Below are 17120 nucleotides of genomic sequence, written 5' to 3'. Positions count from 1 at the left end.
CAATTCTTCACGCGTGTCGCCGTCCCGAACACATTCAAGGCGTTCGTTCTAAGATCCGTATCCACGCGTTTGACAGCACAGCTCAGTTTAGCGCGCCTGGCACTTACAGCGTGTCCGAAGGGCTCGCCGATAGCAACGCGAACTTTCGAAACAATCTGATCAGCGTCTCTGCAGTGCTCCGGTATCGCAGAACATTCACGGGATTCTCGAGATAGCGGCTTGCATTTACGCAAGGCTTGAACGAACAGCCTCCACAAGCGATAGCGATCGTTTCCCGAAGGCAGCCAGCATCCCTCAGAACTGCGACGCGACACGAAATCGCGGAGACCGCTCAAGCGTCGAAAAAAGTTAAATATCATCCGAATTACGGTGGCAACGTAAGCTACGGTGCTCGGAAGATCATCCAGCACATGTAGATGATACTTTTCGGGCATGCATTATGAATATCAAGTCGAGAAAACTTACCATTTGACCCACGCACGTTGAAGGTTCAAACAGGCCTTTGTCTGCACGGACGGGACGGAAAAGAATCCAGACTCCAGAAGCTGCTTGTGGCTTTGGATTAGACTTTGAATTGGCTGTGGCTTTGGATCGGAGAAGTATATGACTGCGGCATATAGTTTCGGTTTCGACCCAACTCTACTGCAGTTTATATTTCGGTGGCCGGTGTCGCTAGCGTGGCCAGCCATTACTAGGGAGGCTCTAGTGAGGGTGGGCGCAACTCAAAACATGGAGAGCGTTTGCAATTTAATGGCGGCGCATGAGGGAGAGGATTTGAGAAAGGATATGCGCCAGTGTTGCCTGCACGAGAGCAGGCGCCCGCTCTGTTGCAACTCTGTTGCTCCATGCGCCTTTCCTCCTCTCGCCTCCCATTGCAAGCAACGAACGCCTTGGCGCAGCCTCTCTCGCTTCCTTCTCGCTCCGAAAATTGCAAACGCCGAGCGGAGAAAGCAAGGTTGCCAGACAAGCAGAAACGTCCAAGATGGCGGAATTTACCATTTTTCGCGTTAAAAAAATACTTAACCTATCGCAACAAAACTGGTGGCTATGGAAAAGTAATCATTTATACCTTGTGTAAATTATTCAAGCACCTTAATGGGCTTTTATGACCTGAGTTAGGAAAGAAAACGACCCTTTGGCCCATAGACTCCCAGCAAAATTTAGCAATTAAATGGCGTCCATCTCCCGTGATCGCCGATCTAGCAGTTGCACCCACCCTCACTTGAGCCTCCCTAGCCATTACTAGAGTTATCTTGTTCTCTACGCAGTTTGAAGTAAATTTTTTGGGCGAGCAGACATAATGTCCCAGCTTCCTCTCCTGCTATACGTTCCATGATAACCTTTGTTTGCTGACTGAAATCTACGTCAACTTATGTGCAAAAAAGAAAAAAAAAGGAGCAGGGTGTTCGACATCTTAATTTAACTTGACTTTTTTTTTATATGTGAGGATATGCAATATCTTAATTAATTAGTGGGTATTTGTTTTGAGTTTTTATGTTTTGCTTAAAAATTATTTGTATTTCCATCTTTTTTTTTTGTCTGAAGCTTTGGTCGAGTTGCGGGGCTCAGTAACAGCGGGTTATTTTGAGATTTTCATACACCAGTGACGTAGGTAGAGGGGAGGAGGGGGAGCTGTCAGGGGGGAGCCCTCTTCCTCCTGCCTCTTTTTCATCCTTGTCCCTCCTCCTCCTCCCTCCTCCCCCTTCTCCTCCTCCTCCCTCTCGCTTGGTGCTTTGCGGGAGACGTCCCATAATGCAGCACACGCGGCACCGCGGTGCATTATGGCACGTTTCCCATAATGCACCGCGCGGTTACGCCAACGGCGACGCGTCACGCCGACGCGTTACGGCTACCGTTACGGTCGCCGTCGGCGTAACGCTTTTTCGTTACGCGACGCAAAGGCGTGACGAAAAAGCGTTACGCGACGCTGACGTGTCACGAAAAAGCGCTACGCCGACGCATCACGAAAAAGCGTTATGCCGACGCGTTACACGACGCCGAGGTGTCACAAACAAGCGTTACGCCGACGCGTCACAAAAAAGTGTTACGCGACGCCGAGGCGTCACGAAGAAGCATCACGCCGACGCGTCACGAAAAAGCGTTATGCGGACGCCTTACGCGACGCCAAGGTGTTACGAAAAAGCGTTACGCGACGCCGAGGCCGGGGCGTCCCAAAAAAACGTTATGACGATGCGTTCCACGACGCCTCGGCGTCAGCGTAACGCTTTTTCGTGACGCCTCGGCGTTGCGTAACGCATAAGCGTAACGCTTTTTCGTGACGCCTCGGCGTCACGTAACGCGTATGCGTAACGCTTTTTCGTGACACCTCGGCGTCGCGTAACGCTTTTTCGTGACGCCTCGGCGTCGCGTAACGTTTCCACGTAACGCTTTTTCGTGACGCGTCGGCGTCGCGTAACACTTTTTCGTGACGGGTTACGTAACACGTCGGCGTAACGCCTTTTTGTGGCGCGTCACGAAAATGTGTTACGCCAACGCTTTACTGCTACGCCGACGGCAACGCCGCTCAAGCCAGAAACGGACGCCTAAGAGCAGCGCTTGAAGATGAAAGAAACATCAATCAATTCAGGTTTTAAAGTCTGGTGGTTAAGGTTTTATAGGCAAAAATGCTTATGTGTCTAAATATTCCTAGTACATATGAAAGAATCCCGGCGATGTTGCCGCGACTTGGCTGGTGCAGTGCCGTCATTCGGTGGTTGCAAAACAGAGCCCGATATAGAACTTCATATATTTTCAGCACTACATTTTGGAAGCTGGCAGAAACGCCAAATGTTGCCGTCATGTGGCCGTCATGTAGCCGGGATGCAGCAATATCTTTTGGAAGCTGGCAGAAACGGTCAATGTTGCCGTCATGTAGCCAGGATGCAGCAATATCTTTTGGAAGCTGGCAGAAACGGCCAATGTTGCCGTCATGTAGCCGGGACGCAGCAATATCTTTTGTAACCTGGCAGAAACGGCCAATGTTGCCGTCATGTAGCCGGGATGCCGCAATATTGGTTGGACGCTGGCAGAAACGGCCAATGTAGCCGCCATGTAGCCAGTTTAGTGCCGGCATCATGAATGCTGGCTCTAGACTGGTCAAGCTGGGCCCATATGGGGCCACCTTAACCATGCTGAGACCAATGTCGGCACAATGTCTTGTGCTGCCTGGGAATCTTTTTTCCAAGTGAAGCCAGCTCCCAGCTATGAAAAAACGCGAAAAGCCTAGACAACGGCACCTAGTTTCCCCGATCCCAAAAGAGCGGAGTAATGGTGATGGATTTCGCCTTCGGACCCATTGGCTGGCGCGCGTTGACGAGCCTCCAAATTGGTCTCTGCCCGCGTCAGTTTCAACGACCACCGCCCCGTTGCGCTGCGTGTCCGTGCCGCGAGCACGCCTGTAACAAGAAGCGTCGAAGATCAGAGCTGCGAGGAGAGCTGGGAGACCGCTCGCCCCCACGGGCGACGCAAATACGCCGCAAACGAAACACGGGAGTGGAAGAACGGCACGCATGCTTTCGCATTCAGAACTCATAAGAAGTGCTTAGGTGTTTATGGAGCCTTTTTTTCATGGATGGGGCACAAGCCGGGACGTCGAGCTTTGCGAATGTGTATAGTGCCTTCGTATTTCTATTTGCGCTTATTTGGCATTGTATGGTTCGCAAGGACAAAAAGACGATATAACACCTTACAAACGTCTAGCACCCTATAGAGGTTTTAGCAAGGTAGATCACATACAGAAAACTTCAACATCACTCACCTTGAAACCGTGCACCACGGAATCAGATATCGGTCCTGGACACAATCATCGTGGTGAAAACCGTGATTTGGGGAAGCTGTTTTCTGTGTGTTATTAACAGCCCCGTTGGTGTTTCGAAAACGATACAATAATGGGGACACCTTGGGTTAACCGGATTTTTTTTCGTAAGTGCGTGCGAAAAATAGAAAAATATTTTTCATTCGCTCACCCTTCGACTTCAACCAATCGGCCGGAGCGATGTCGGTGAAAGTTACTGGTCGGTGCTTCCAAGCGCCATTGTTTCTTGTTTTTTCTTGCAAATAAACTTTTTATTAGATACATGGCTAGCCCTTTACGTAATAGCTCACAAGCTTGGTATAAAACTAGGACAGCTGAATTCTGTGACGTACATGGGAAATTAATACGCATTTCATATGGCGCGATTATAAGCTTCCTTCTACCTTTGTCAACGCGGGTACATACACAATTCAATCATGTATCATAATCTCAATCTTAAGATAGGCTGCGCTGCGTATAGGGCGTGATTATAATCAGCACTTATCTTTAGTTCTGTTCATATTATCACCACCAACGGGGACAGCTGTCGGTGACAGGATTTGTATATGTTCGCACTTGTCACATGCCTGGGGTACTTGTTCTTTACATTTTACCCTTCCTTCGATTTCTCATTGAGCTTCAAGTTAAGTTTTTCTACTCTCCGTGCAAGCGCGTCCGGCTCTTGTTCACTACGAAGTTTTTGAAGGATTTAGTACTGCTAAAATGTGGCCGAGTTGGTTGTGCATTAAGAAGCGAAAACGTGAAGGACGTTCACAAATCTCTGTAATGCGAAATTACAACGCAGCTCTTGAGGAGAGGAGGGGAGGGTACGGAGTAGAGTGTATGCCCCTCCCCTCCTCCTTCTTTCATCCTCCACCTCCCTTCTCCTCCCCTAATCCTCCATCTCTCTTCCTCCTCTTCTCCTCCCGTTGAATTTCCTCGATAAATTTTTCTCTAAAATTAGCGCGGAATGTTTCCCGCTGAATTTAGCGTCTTAAATTGCCCCGCTAAGTTTAGCGAAACAAGTTTCCCGCTTAATTGAGCGGGTTAAGTTACCCGCTAAATTTAGTGGGAAAATTGATGTCACGGGACCTCAACACCAATTCAGATTTCTCGCTATAATTAGCGGGCAAAATGGCAACGCGCGACCCCTGAAGAAGAAACCGTGTTGGTTTTGAAACGTCGGGTTGCCTTTCATTTTTTGGCTGGAGATACATTTTCAGACTTTAACTCTCACCCAACCAGGCAGATATCTGTCGAATATGTTTACTTTCAAGCCAATTCGATGTCCCACTGAAATTAGCGCGGTGGTTACGCCGACGGCGACGGCGATGCCGACGCCGACGCCGACGCCGCAAAACACGAGAACGTGCGGCTAAGAGCTGCGCTTTAAAACAGCTTAAAGACGGACGGAGGACGAGCAGAAGTGCACAGGCAAAGCTTGTGCACTTCGAACAACCGTTCACACGAACGCTCGGTCAATCCAGTGCATGAACATTACAAGACGTCCAGTGACCATCTGTTGACTCAGAAACACGAGAGCAAAATGAGTTACAAGGACATCACCTCGCACCCTGCACGAACGGCCGTTTGGAATGCTTTTCTGTATGCTTCAGTGCACACTTCAGGCATACACCGATGGCGGCCAAAGTAGGACCGCACAGAGTCTTTGTTTCTTGCGAGTATTACATGATGACTAACAAGCGACTCCGCCATGGCGCATGCGCTACATCTTCACCGGTTCTCGATTCTGAATTCCCACAGTGCTCACACCAAGTGTGGGAAACGTAGACTTGCTTCTAAACAGCGCTTTGACCTATAGGTATGTCACCAAAGAAAAACACATGGACGTAATCTTTCCTTTGCGGGTAGAACCAGAACCGGAACTCTCAAAATTCGGCCATTGACGCCGCGGTTGCTTTATTCGCGCGGCACCAAAACGTCTCTTGAGTCTGTAATAGTAACAAGTTTTAGCAACTTTGCATGAGACTTCTGTCGGTCGTTCGCTCTCTCTTTGACCAACTCGGGTATCTGGACGAAGGTCGCTCTAAATACCGTAGCTCTCGCCAGCGTCCCTTAAAGGACGCATGCAAAGGAAATAAACAATTTATTAAACATCCTGGTTGGGAGAGGAAGTCATAAAACGAATTTACAAAAGAAAACAAAAATTTTTAGAGCTATATTTACGGCGCGATACGAATTCGCAGATAGCGTCCGTGGGTGCCGCGGAAAAGTGGTCTCTATTTGTCACGTGACTGGTACATATTTGTCACGTGGTGCATGCGCTCTTTCGGAAGTTTCCTATTGCCTCTAAGAGTAACTTGTTCATCTTTGTTTGAAGTATAACAAATAATAAAGATTAATAGTTAACTTTTAGAGCCCAAAGTAAACTGCTGGAAAAACGCAAGCAGACGTGATAGACCTGTGCGCCTGTCAGATGACAGAAGCGCAGAAGCAGACGAACTTTTGCGGGGCGGCGACGGCGGCGTGGAGAAACGCGTTGAAGCGGCGTCGCACAGCACTCGGCGCGCGGCGGCGGCGTGACTTTGCGGCGACGGCGACACAGCGCGGCGGCGCACAGGCCTACCACGTGACCATAGGCGGCTCCCGCGGACGCCAACTACAAATTTGGTTTGCGCCGTAAATATAGCTCTAATTCTTTTCTTCGTTCTAAATTCGTTTTATAATATTCTTTTTCCATACAGCCTGATTAATTTGTTTTTCTTTGTATGTGTCCTTTAAGCTCATGATTTCTGGCTTGTTTAATTGCCAAGTTTGAGTACGCACTTTGTTACATGTCACTTAAGTTTTTTTGTAGTAGTAGATCGTCAGGGACTATCACTTCGTTCTCGTGGACATGCTTTCGGGCAAATTGACAGCGCTTACAGGACGCTTTAGCACAATCAGCGAGTGGTACCGCTCAATTGTGTCACGGCATCGCGTAGGCAATCACTCAGGCGGTCAGCCATCCAGTTGGGATCCCGAAATGTGTTATTAAAACATCGGACACTTTATAACTAACATCCTAGCCCCAGAAATTTGTCCTTTCACATGTCCGGGCATACAATTTTCTTGCCATGCGCATACCTTTTTGTTTCTACGGCAACATAAATAAGACATTGTGCACAAGCACTCAATAAGAATTAAATTGATGTGCAGCTGGCTACAAAATATATTTCAAAATTTAGGCACTCATATGTTGTAAACAAAAAAAATGGATTGCAGAAAATATTAAGCAACACCCAAAGATGTATTGTAGAAAACAGAGTTGAATGTATGCTCCTGTAGTAGCCCTCAGGATATATCGATACTCCACTTCCGCCCAGGCCCGATCCAGCATGTCCGCATCAAAAACAAAACAAATTTCCGCATCCTCAAAAGGAGATAACACCACGTTAGGCAGCTTAAATAAACCTTTAGGTATTTTTTAACGTGGTGCTTCAAACCTCACCTTTCTACCTCTTTTGTGTTGATATTAGTCATAAAATCTGCATAAATATATTTTCCAGCAACCCTGTATACTCATCCTCCACAGAGATCCAAACACAAGACCACTTGTTCCGCTGACCAATGCTGCATGTCTGCGCCAGTTAGAATATTTTCAATGTCTACCACCTAGGCTCTTTGACCTACTACTACAGACACTCTCGAGTGCTCTCTAGTGCGTGGTGATGTTACAGGGAAGGGTGGTGATTTTTATTAAACATTATATTCTTCTTCGTTCCTCAGTAGTTCTCTTCAGGTTTTTTTTCTACAAATCTAAGTGATCGTTTCTTCAAAACTATGTTCCATACGCTATTCATCTTTGAAGATACATTAAAATTTTTTTTTTTTTTTTCGTATAAGCATTAGACATAATATTTTTTGTCGATTACGTGAAATTTCATCACGTTACTGTTACTGCTTCCAAATGCCTGCTGTACTGCTACTTGATAATACACAATCTCAGTCTTATAATCGCATAAACTTGCCATGTATAATGCGAATCGTTTACAACCAGACAACTATATATACAATTAGTCTTAAACCTTTTTGTAGCTAGACAATCGTGTTTATTTCAATGTAAATCAATATGTTATTAAAATTACAGTTTTGTCTGTTTACAGCTGGACCAGGAGTAAAAACCAACGGAAGCATCTTTTTTGCGGAACTAAAAATTTTGGTTGACCAAGAGCACAGAAAGGCTTTCAAGACCAATGATGATTTAGCTGTCTACTTAGGAATCTGTATGGTATTGGTATGACACCCTCTTTCCCTGATTCCAGATAAGGGCAATGTTTTCTAGTTCAAGGTTCTGATGGGTATATAGTTACTATACAAAGAGTTTTTATGACTTATCGATATCTTTAAAAAAAAGCCGTGAAATCTACGCTTTTACATTCTGTGCAGCTGAGTTATTCGGCCAGAGGAACATGATATGGCGAACTAATTGTCAGGTTAAGTAAGATAATGGCATATAATTCGCTAATTGGCATTTACTTAGTGACAATCAACACATGGTTTTTACTAAAAATCCTGCTGAGTGTCATAGAAAACCACTAAGTCAGAAAATTTTAGAACTACTTGGAGCGCGTGCTTTGTTTTACTGGGTCCTAAAATGTCTGCACGGTTGTTTTTTGTCTCTTATATTCTGCGTTTTCACACTGCCAGCCTTGCGCTTGTCCCACAAGACGTAAACTAGCATAATACTGCTCTTCCACTGCGTTCACTCTTCCTAAACTTGACTGTCTAGTTGTTTTCAATGGTACACAGCTACTTTCTTATCCCCCGGGGAGCGCCACCTTGTTTTGTTTGTGAAGTTTGCGTGAGAAATTTCCTTCGGAGTTTATGACCGCAAGGGTCATCGACGCCGGGCAGACTGGCGGATAGGGGCCGGGAAAAAGATGAGTGGCAGAACTCGGCCACACATTCCGTGCGTGGTATTGCGACAATGCGGGGAAAGGGTCATACTGGCGGCTGAGCTCGTTCCAACGTTATTTGGACCCTCGGGGAGCCCTCGAGGAAGGGAATGCTCCACTTGACTCCACGCTACCCGTAGACGGTGGCCCTGGCTGGCCCAGCAAGGCGGTATTCGGAAGGTAATCCTCTTTTTTGTTCGTTTTTTTCTAAATTTACCTTTCCTCTCTTACTTCCTCTTCGCCGCTAGGCGGAAAAGGCTAAACTCGTGCAGCGATACCATCATTTCTTTCTGGCGGCAGTGTACTTGGTTCAACTTTTGTCTTTGGCATTGTATTCTCCGGCTATCGCCTACTCTTTGCTAGGTACACTCGAGATGTCCCCTTGTTGGGCTTCATGGTAGAGGGGTAAACTAAACTCTCGTTTAATGGGAACCGCACGCCAAACAATCCTGATCGAAGACAGAAACGGCTTCAGACCGCAGAAAGCGAAATAGTTGAACATAAGATAGAAACGTGGACAAAGTTTTAATGATGTCAGGCACCGATCCTGGTCTCCCACTAAGTAAAGCCTCGTCATCCTTTATTGAAAGAAAAAAAAAATGAAAGCCGTTTACAACTCCCTGTAACGCCGAATTTGAGCGCAGCTCTTGAGGAGGAGGAGGGAAGGGTACTGGGGGGATCAGTTGACTTCGGAAGGGGGGGGGGGGGGTCACGTGACCTCGGGGGTCACGTGACCTGGGAGATCACGTGACCCCCCCCCCCCCCTAGGTCCTCTTGAAGGAACTCGAGGTCCTCCCGAGGTCCTCCCGAAGGAGCCCGAGGTCCTCCCGAAGGAACCTGAGGTCCTTCCGAGGTCCTCCCGAAGGAACCCGAGGTCCTTCCGAGGTCCTTCCGAAGAAACCCGAGGTGCTTCCGAGGTCCTCCCGAAGGAACCCGAGGTCCTGGGGGGGTCACGTGACGATGACGTTATTAGTGATGATGACGATGGCGATGCGGATGCCAATGACTTCATCGGCATCCGCATCGCCATCGTCATCGTAACTGATGACGTCATCAGTGACGTCACTGGTGACGTCATCGGCATCCGCATCGTCATCGTCATCATCACTGATGACGTCATCGTCACGTGACCCCCCCCTAGGTCCTCCCGAAGGAACCCGAGGTCCTCCCGAGGTCCTCCCGAAGGAGCCCGAGGTCCTCCCGAGGCCCTCCCGAAGGAACCCGAGGTCCTTCCGAGATCGTCCCGAAGGACCTCGGGTTCCTTCGGGAAAATTTACTCATAATGCACCGCGCGGTTACGCCGACGGCGACGGCGACGACGACGCCGCTCAAGCCGGAAACGGGCGCCTAAGAGCTGCGCTTTAAAATTAACGCCACTACGACTGTTTCAAACAGTAAGATAATTGTCTCGGTTGATGTTCTTTATAAAACATCTACTGAGAGTGCAAGCAAGACGAGCCTCGAAGCAAAAGCTCTCGGAAATAGTCCAGTCACTTTTGCGCCTCACCGCAATCTACACTCGTCAAAAGGGGGTCATCTCTGTGGACGACGTGCTAGACGTCCCAGTGAACAAAATTCTTGAGGGATTCAGAAATGGAAAAGTCACAAACAAATTACATTGAAGCACGTGTGGGGGGCCGCGAGGCCCTGCCACGTTATTTAAAGTGAGGACATAGAACGAGACAAGCGAACGACGTGTCTGCCTGTGATGGCGGCTTCAGAGCATTCCCTTGCACGCGCTCTCCGAGGCGCGTGCGCGTACTGCGCCTCGAGCCATCTCTTTTATTTTCATGAGAAGAATGGATCTGTGGGTGTGTTGCACCCTACAGATATGTCCCCCCTTAGCGAGGAGCCCCAACGAGCGATTAAAGAAAACGAAAAGAACAACGACAACTCACAATTAGGGCGCTAGCTCTGGCCATGAGTTTGTCCAATGAACTTGAGCAGACTTCCTGCGAGACTTCGGACTTTCCTCGCGCGTCTCACATGTGATGAGGTTCACGGGTGCGTGCTCGAGATGGGCTGGCTTTAGACGCTCGAGAGCGATGGTGTCTCGTCGTCCATTGATCTGTACAACGAAGCCACTTGGCTTCTTTTCCAGAACCGGGAACGGTCCCATATAGTGTGGTTGGAGCGGTTTCCGTCTGGCTGTTTGGCGCACGAACACATGCGTTGCACTGTACAAGTCCTGAGAGACGTAAGGAGTCTTGGCAGATACAGCGCGCGTAGGAACTGGTCGTAGGTCTGCAAAAACCTCCTTCAGCTTTGTGGCGTAGTCTTCTGGCCTCGTGTTTGGAGACGGGTCGACCTCGAAAAAGTCCGATGGTAATCGGAGGGTCGTCCCATAGACGAGTTCAGAGGTTGCACAGCCGAGGTCCTGCTTCAACGCCGTTCGAACTCCGAGTAAGACGAGTGGAAGCTGTTGTACCCATTCCTTGGAGTTCGCGTGGGCCATGAGCGCGGACTTGAGGTGTCGGTGGAAACGTTCCACCAGGCCGTTAGACTGCGGATGGTATGCAGTTGTCCGAGATCTCGTCATGCCTAGGATTCGGGACAACTCGGTGAACAAGGTGGATTCGAATTGACGCCCTCTGTCGGTGACGATTTCAGATGGGCATCCGAAGCGCGCCACCCAGGACGAGACGAATGCCTCGGCGACGGTGGCTGCAGTCATGTCGGGCAATGGTGTAGCTTCCGGCCACCTTGTGAAGCGGTCGATACAGGTCAGGATGTATCGTTGCCCTTGAGATGTCGGAAGGGGCCCAACCAGGTCGATGTGGACCTTGTCGAAACGGGCATCTGGTGGCAGGAAGCTCGTGGATGAAGGCACGGAATGACGGTGAACCTTGGCTCGTTGACATGCCAAGCAGGTCCGCACCCAGTCACGCACTTCGGACTTCAGCCGAGGCCAAACGTAGCGATTGGCCACTAGCTTCTGTGTTGCCTTCACGCCGGGATGCGACAACGAATGAATGGCATCAAAAAGCGGCCTTCGTAGCGCCATCGGAACGAATGGGCGATGCGTTCCTGTGGACGTGTCGCAGACGATGGTGATGCCTCCTGGGAACTCAACATCCTCTAGCTGGAGAGAGTTGTTTGATGTGCGGAGCTGCTGTAGCTCCTCGTCGGATGCCTGATGACGAGCCAGCAACGTGATGTCGAGTTGCGAAGCAGGCGAAGGTACGGCGTCAATTCGGGTCACTACATCAGCGGGGACGTTTGATTTCCCTTTGATATGCCGGATGTCCGTCGTAAACTCCGACAAGAAGGCCAGCTGGCGGATTTCTCGAGGGGTATAGACAGAGCTTGAGTTGCGGATGGCGTAGGTGAGTGGTTTATGGTCCGTCCAGATGACGAAGGGGCGACCTTCGACAAAGTGTCGAAAGTGCCGGACGGCCAAGTACGCTGCCAGGAGTTCTCTTCCAAAGACGCTGTAGCGGGTCTGGGCGGGCTTTAACTTCTTGGAAAAGAAAGCTAGGGGCTGCCATTCACCGTCCACCTGTTGTTGTACGACCGCCCCAACAGCCGTAGCTGAAGCATCCGTCATGATCGAGGTTCTGGCATCGTGTTGTGGATGTCGCAGAAGTACAGCGTCTGCAAGTACAGTCTTTACTTCGCAGAAGGCTTGCTCCGCGTCTTCACTCTAAGGCAGGTTGGTAGTGGCACGTGCAGTCTTGGCTAGTAAAAAATCAAGAGGCTGGAGTAGCCTCGCGCAGTCCGGAATGAACCGGCGGTAAAAATTTACCAGGCCGAGGAACTGGCGAAGCTTTGTGATCGAGCTAGGTCTTGGAAAGTCCCTGATCACTTGCACTTTCGACGGCAAAGGTCTGGTGCCGTGTCGGTCCAGTCGATGTCCCAGAAACTCGAGTTCTGATCTCCCAAACTCACTTTTTGCGGCGTTGATGATGATGCCGTAGTCTGAGAGTCTTTGGAAAAGAAGACGGAGGTGGTTGGTGTGCTCCTCCGTTGTCGAGCTAGCGCCCAACAAGTCGTCAGCGTAGGCAAATACGAAGGGAAGCCCGCGCGTGACAGCGTCGATGAATCTCTGGAATGTTTGAGCCGCATTATTGAGGCCAAAGGGCATGCGGAGAAACTCAAACAGACCAAACGGAGTTGTAATAGCTGTCTTTGGGATATCTTCGTCAGCGACGGGGATCTGGTGGTACGCGCGGGTAAGGTCAACCTTCGAAAAAATGGTCGCGCCTTGGAGGTTGACAGTAAAGTCCTGAATGTTTGGGAGGGGGTATCTATCGGGCACTGTGCTCTTGTTCAGTGCGCGATAGTCGCCACACGGTCTCCAATCTCCGTTCTTCTTGGACACCATGTGTAGGGGAGACGCCCAGCTGCTTGACGAAGGTCGGATAATTCCAAGCTCGATCATGTGCTCAAATTCTTCGCGAGCGATGCGGAGTTTCTCTGGAGCCAGACGACGGGGTCGGAAGTGAACCGGTGCGCCCGTTGTTTCGATGTGATGGTGGACATCGTGCGAAACCGGTCTGGTCCAGTCAGGAGCTCGCATGAGGCTTGGAAAATCCTGGAGAGGAGGTCGGAATGGCCCGTCGTTGTTAGAGCAGACTGACGCAAATCCTGCGGTGTCAGTTGTTGAGACGCCTTGCACGGAGAGTCGCGTTGTGGAGTCGAGCAGACGTCTCTCCTTGACGTCTACAAGGAGGCTGTGGTGTTGTAGGAAGTCAGCGCCGATGATCGCGTTGCCTACGTCTGCGACCAGGAATACCCATCGGTAGACTCGTCTGAGGCCAAGATTTATGGTGATGGACCGTTCCTTGTAGACGGGGATCGACGAGTTGTTCACAGCCCGAAGGTAGTAGATGGGCGTCTGTGATCGATCCGCGCGTTTTGTAGGAACAGCGCTTACCTCGGCCCCGTTATCGACGAGATAACGGGTTCCCGTAGTCCTGTCGGCGATGTAAAATAGGCGACTTCCTGGTAGGTTCTGACTACTCGTTGCCTCTATCGGTTGTTTGCTCCAGGAGCAGGGACGAAGGCAGTGCCGGGCGTCGGAGCCAAAGCGACGATGGTATACGCAGCCGTCCGCTGAACTTGCGGAGCGGGAACGGTCAGCATTTCTGCAACGAGATGTTGAATGTCCACGTTGTTGTTGAGTGCGTGGACGATCTCGCCGGTGAGTTGCCGCGGTAACACTCTCTTCCAACCGCTGGCAAAGCCGCTCGAGGTTGCCGTCAAACGATGGAGTGCCTGGCGGGGCAGGCATAGCTTCACTTCCGTCTTCTGCCGTCGATGTAACGCTGGCGACGGGTGGAGTGGCAACTTCAATAACGGCGTCTGCCAGGGCTGCGAGGCCTGTGAGGTCGAGAGCCGTAGCGGTGGCCAACACCCTCTGGACGTTGGTTGGGAGGCGCTGAATAAATAGCTCCCGCAGCAGAGCGTCGCCGATCGTGTTGGCGCGATCTCTAAGGAGCTGAGTCATTTGCCTTAGCAGCTGAGACGGACGTCGATCGCCGAGTTCTTCCGCCTAAAGAAGTTCTTGAAGGCGGGAGCGATCTGATGCCTCGGTTCTCTGCAGGAGAGCCGCCTTCAGCTGGTCGTAGGAAGCTGTGGCCGACGGTTGCGCAAGGGTGTAGTATACTTCGTCGGCTGCTGCCAGCGACAGCGCCGAGACGACATGATGATACTTGCTCTCCTGGCTTGTCACCCCGCTGAGATGAAACTGGGATTCAGCCTGCAGGAACCAGACCCTCGGGTTTGTCATAGTACGGCGGAAGTCGGACTGCAACCGATGAGATGGAAGCCGGGGATCCGGCCGCTGCTCTTTGGGGTTCGCCGTTGTCCATGGTCCTCGACCGGGTCAACAAATATGTGGGGGGCCGCGAGGCCCTGCCACGTTATTTAAAGTGAGGACATAGAACGAGACAAGCGAACGACGTGACTGCCTGTGATGGCGGCTTCAGAGCATTCCCTTGCACGCGCTCTCCGAGGCGCGTGCGCGTACTGCGCCTCGAGCCATCTCTTTTATTTTCATGAGAAGAATGGATCTGTGGGTGCGTTGCACCCTACAGACGTAATACTTACGTCCAAAGCACCTGACTCACCTTCACACATTAAGGTCGGCTTCCTAAGATGTGAGATTCGCGCATATATCCCGAACCCACTCAGATATTTCAAGTGCAAATACGGCAACCAAACTGCATCATGTCGAGTTCGCGATGTTTTGCAAAGCCATCCAGCAAGGACGAATATGCGAAATAGTGCTCTAACGATGAAAATAATCCCTGGAGAAGGGGAACAAGAGGGACAAAGGACAAACACAGATTTGTGTTTGTCCTTTATCCCTCTTGTTCCCCTTCTCCGGGGATTATTTTCATCATTCTTGTCCAGCTCGCTTGCAGCTTTGCATTTAATTGCATTCGAATAATAGTGCTATAGCTTTTTTCATGCAGAGGCAAACACCCGGCGTACTCGAGCCCCCCCAGCTCCCCATACTTTCAATACTACAAAGATTGTACGCCTTAAGGTGTTGCCTTTCGCGCAGAATCGCAACCTTCCGTTTGAGAGCGTCGGCGATTCATCGTGTGTTGAAAGTCGGAAGATGTGCTATCCGTGGTGTCTTTTATGTGTGACTTTTTCGTAAAAATATTTGAAGTTTAAAAACGCGAACCTAACAGTGTACGAATAATATTAAATTTATTGGTAATATATATATATATACATATCTGTTTATTTGTGGACATCATGAACGATAAATAGTCGCGCTTGGTTTTCAGTTAAAATTATATTTTGGGCTGGACAGTTTCTTTGGAAGCTCAAAAGCTGGACTTCATAGAGCTGTCCTGTTCACTCAGTATTGACAGCAGGGTAGACGCTAAGTGTGTTTTAAGCCAATCGTGTCTCCAGTTAGGTTCACGTGCCTACAGTCTAGAAGCTGGTGATAGGGCAGAACCCGGCACCTGCCTCAAGCCCAAGGCCCACACATAGCATTCACTGCACTATCAACCTTAGGTACAAGTGACCCAAGGTTGATAGTGTGTGCACTCCCGTTTTGGCCTTTCCTTCTGTCTGTTGCTCTCTCTCGTAAACTGAAAGCGTGGTAAAACGTGCGCCCTTGCCGAACCAATCAGCCGTAGATTGTTTATCGCTCGACTCCGCTCTCTGGGCGCGGCAAATGGCAGAAGCGTGGTCACGTGGTGTGACGTATGCCGCATCAGCCGTTGGCGATTTGGAATGCCTGCTGCCGGACCTAGTTTGGCGTGTGTTGCGCCCTGCGTGGCTGCTGCGGATTTTGTTTCTACAGTAAATTCGAAAAGTCCTACCCGTGTATCGGCAACAAGCGATTTCTTCAAAGAAGCCCAAGAATATTTTTTGATGCGTGTAGCGTTCGGTTTTACGAATGACAGCTTGTGCTACATCGTGTTGAATCTTCACGGGCACCTTCCCTCTCATATTTGTGCTTGAGTGGTTGTCATGCCCGTGTGAACATATATCTCGGATTACATCTTTCTAGTCCCGTATCGTCAACGTAGTGCGTTGCAACCTACTTCGCGACAATTTATCGCTTTTCTACAAGTGCTCTTCCAGATTACCTCTAGAATTAGGCCTTGTCTATCTGCTGGCAGCCGGGAGAATAATCTCTCCGAAATTCTACTAGCAGTCACCTGCCTTTGGCCGTCTGAAATCATGTCACAACTGCAGGTGGAATACTGTATTTTTATTCTCCCTGCGTGTCGTGATAACAGGTTCCACGGCCACCTTTTCGTGGATACACGTTTCATGGAAAGGCGTTTTGTCAACATTAACGTTTTATCGACATTCGTTACGCGAATGTCAATAATCCTGCTTTTCCTGGGAATTAAGTTGAGCGAAATCAGGAGTGGCGTAAAGCGCAGCTCATGCAAAAAATATTAAAAGTGGGTACATGCTCAATATCCAATTTGTATTTTTCTTATACAAACCAGAAGTCACTTTTGGTAGAAGTTTCTAGAAAACAAGAATATATATAAAGGTTGCTTCATTTGATTAGGACATATCTGGCCTTATATAGGAGGCAGATATGCCCCTATTTGGCAGACCCAGAAGTCGATATATAAAAGTTGGGCATATCTCGCCACACACCTTGTATAAACTGGTGTGCTTTATATAGGTCTAGATATGCCATTTTCGTAAGGAATGGGACCTGACTGAAGGCAGGCAAAGTGGCTTACAGCGCTTTTACTTTTGGTAGGATAATCTCGTTTAACTGGAGAGGTAAATAAGATTTTTTGTTTTGGTTGAAAACGCCTCATCTGACTATTTTAGGACATGAAAAGCATTCGACCCGACTCGGAGACACAGCACTTTGAAATATCTGGTAGTCTTAAGAAATAGCGGTTGGATGTCATATTTATTAGAAATTTCTTAAGAAACAGGCTTTTTGTGTGAAAATAGTGAATACCCTCTTCAATGTATAGCCCAAA

General features: G+C 49.3%; 1 pseudogene; it reads left to right on the top strand.

Moving 5' to 3' along the window:
- The window catches only part of LOC120837630, a 169188-nt pseudogene that overhangs the window by 71385 nt on the left and 80683 nt on the right, over positions 1-17120 (top strand).

Source organism: Ixodes scapularis, unplaced genomic scaffold (assembly GCF_016920785.2).
Source record: "Ixodes scapularis isolate PalLabHiFi unplaced genomic scaffold, ASM1692078v2 PGA_scaffold0__279_contigs__length_252992795, whole genome shotgun sequence".
In the NCBI taxonomy this organism is placed as follows: domain Eukaryota; kingdom Metazoa; phylum Arthropoda; class Arachnida; order Ixodida; family Ixodidae; genus Ixodes; species Ixodes scapularis.
Note: the sequence above shows the minus strand (reverse complement) of the source record. Positions and strands in the feature narration are given on the sequence as shown.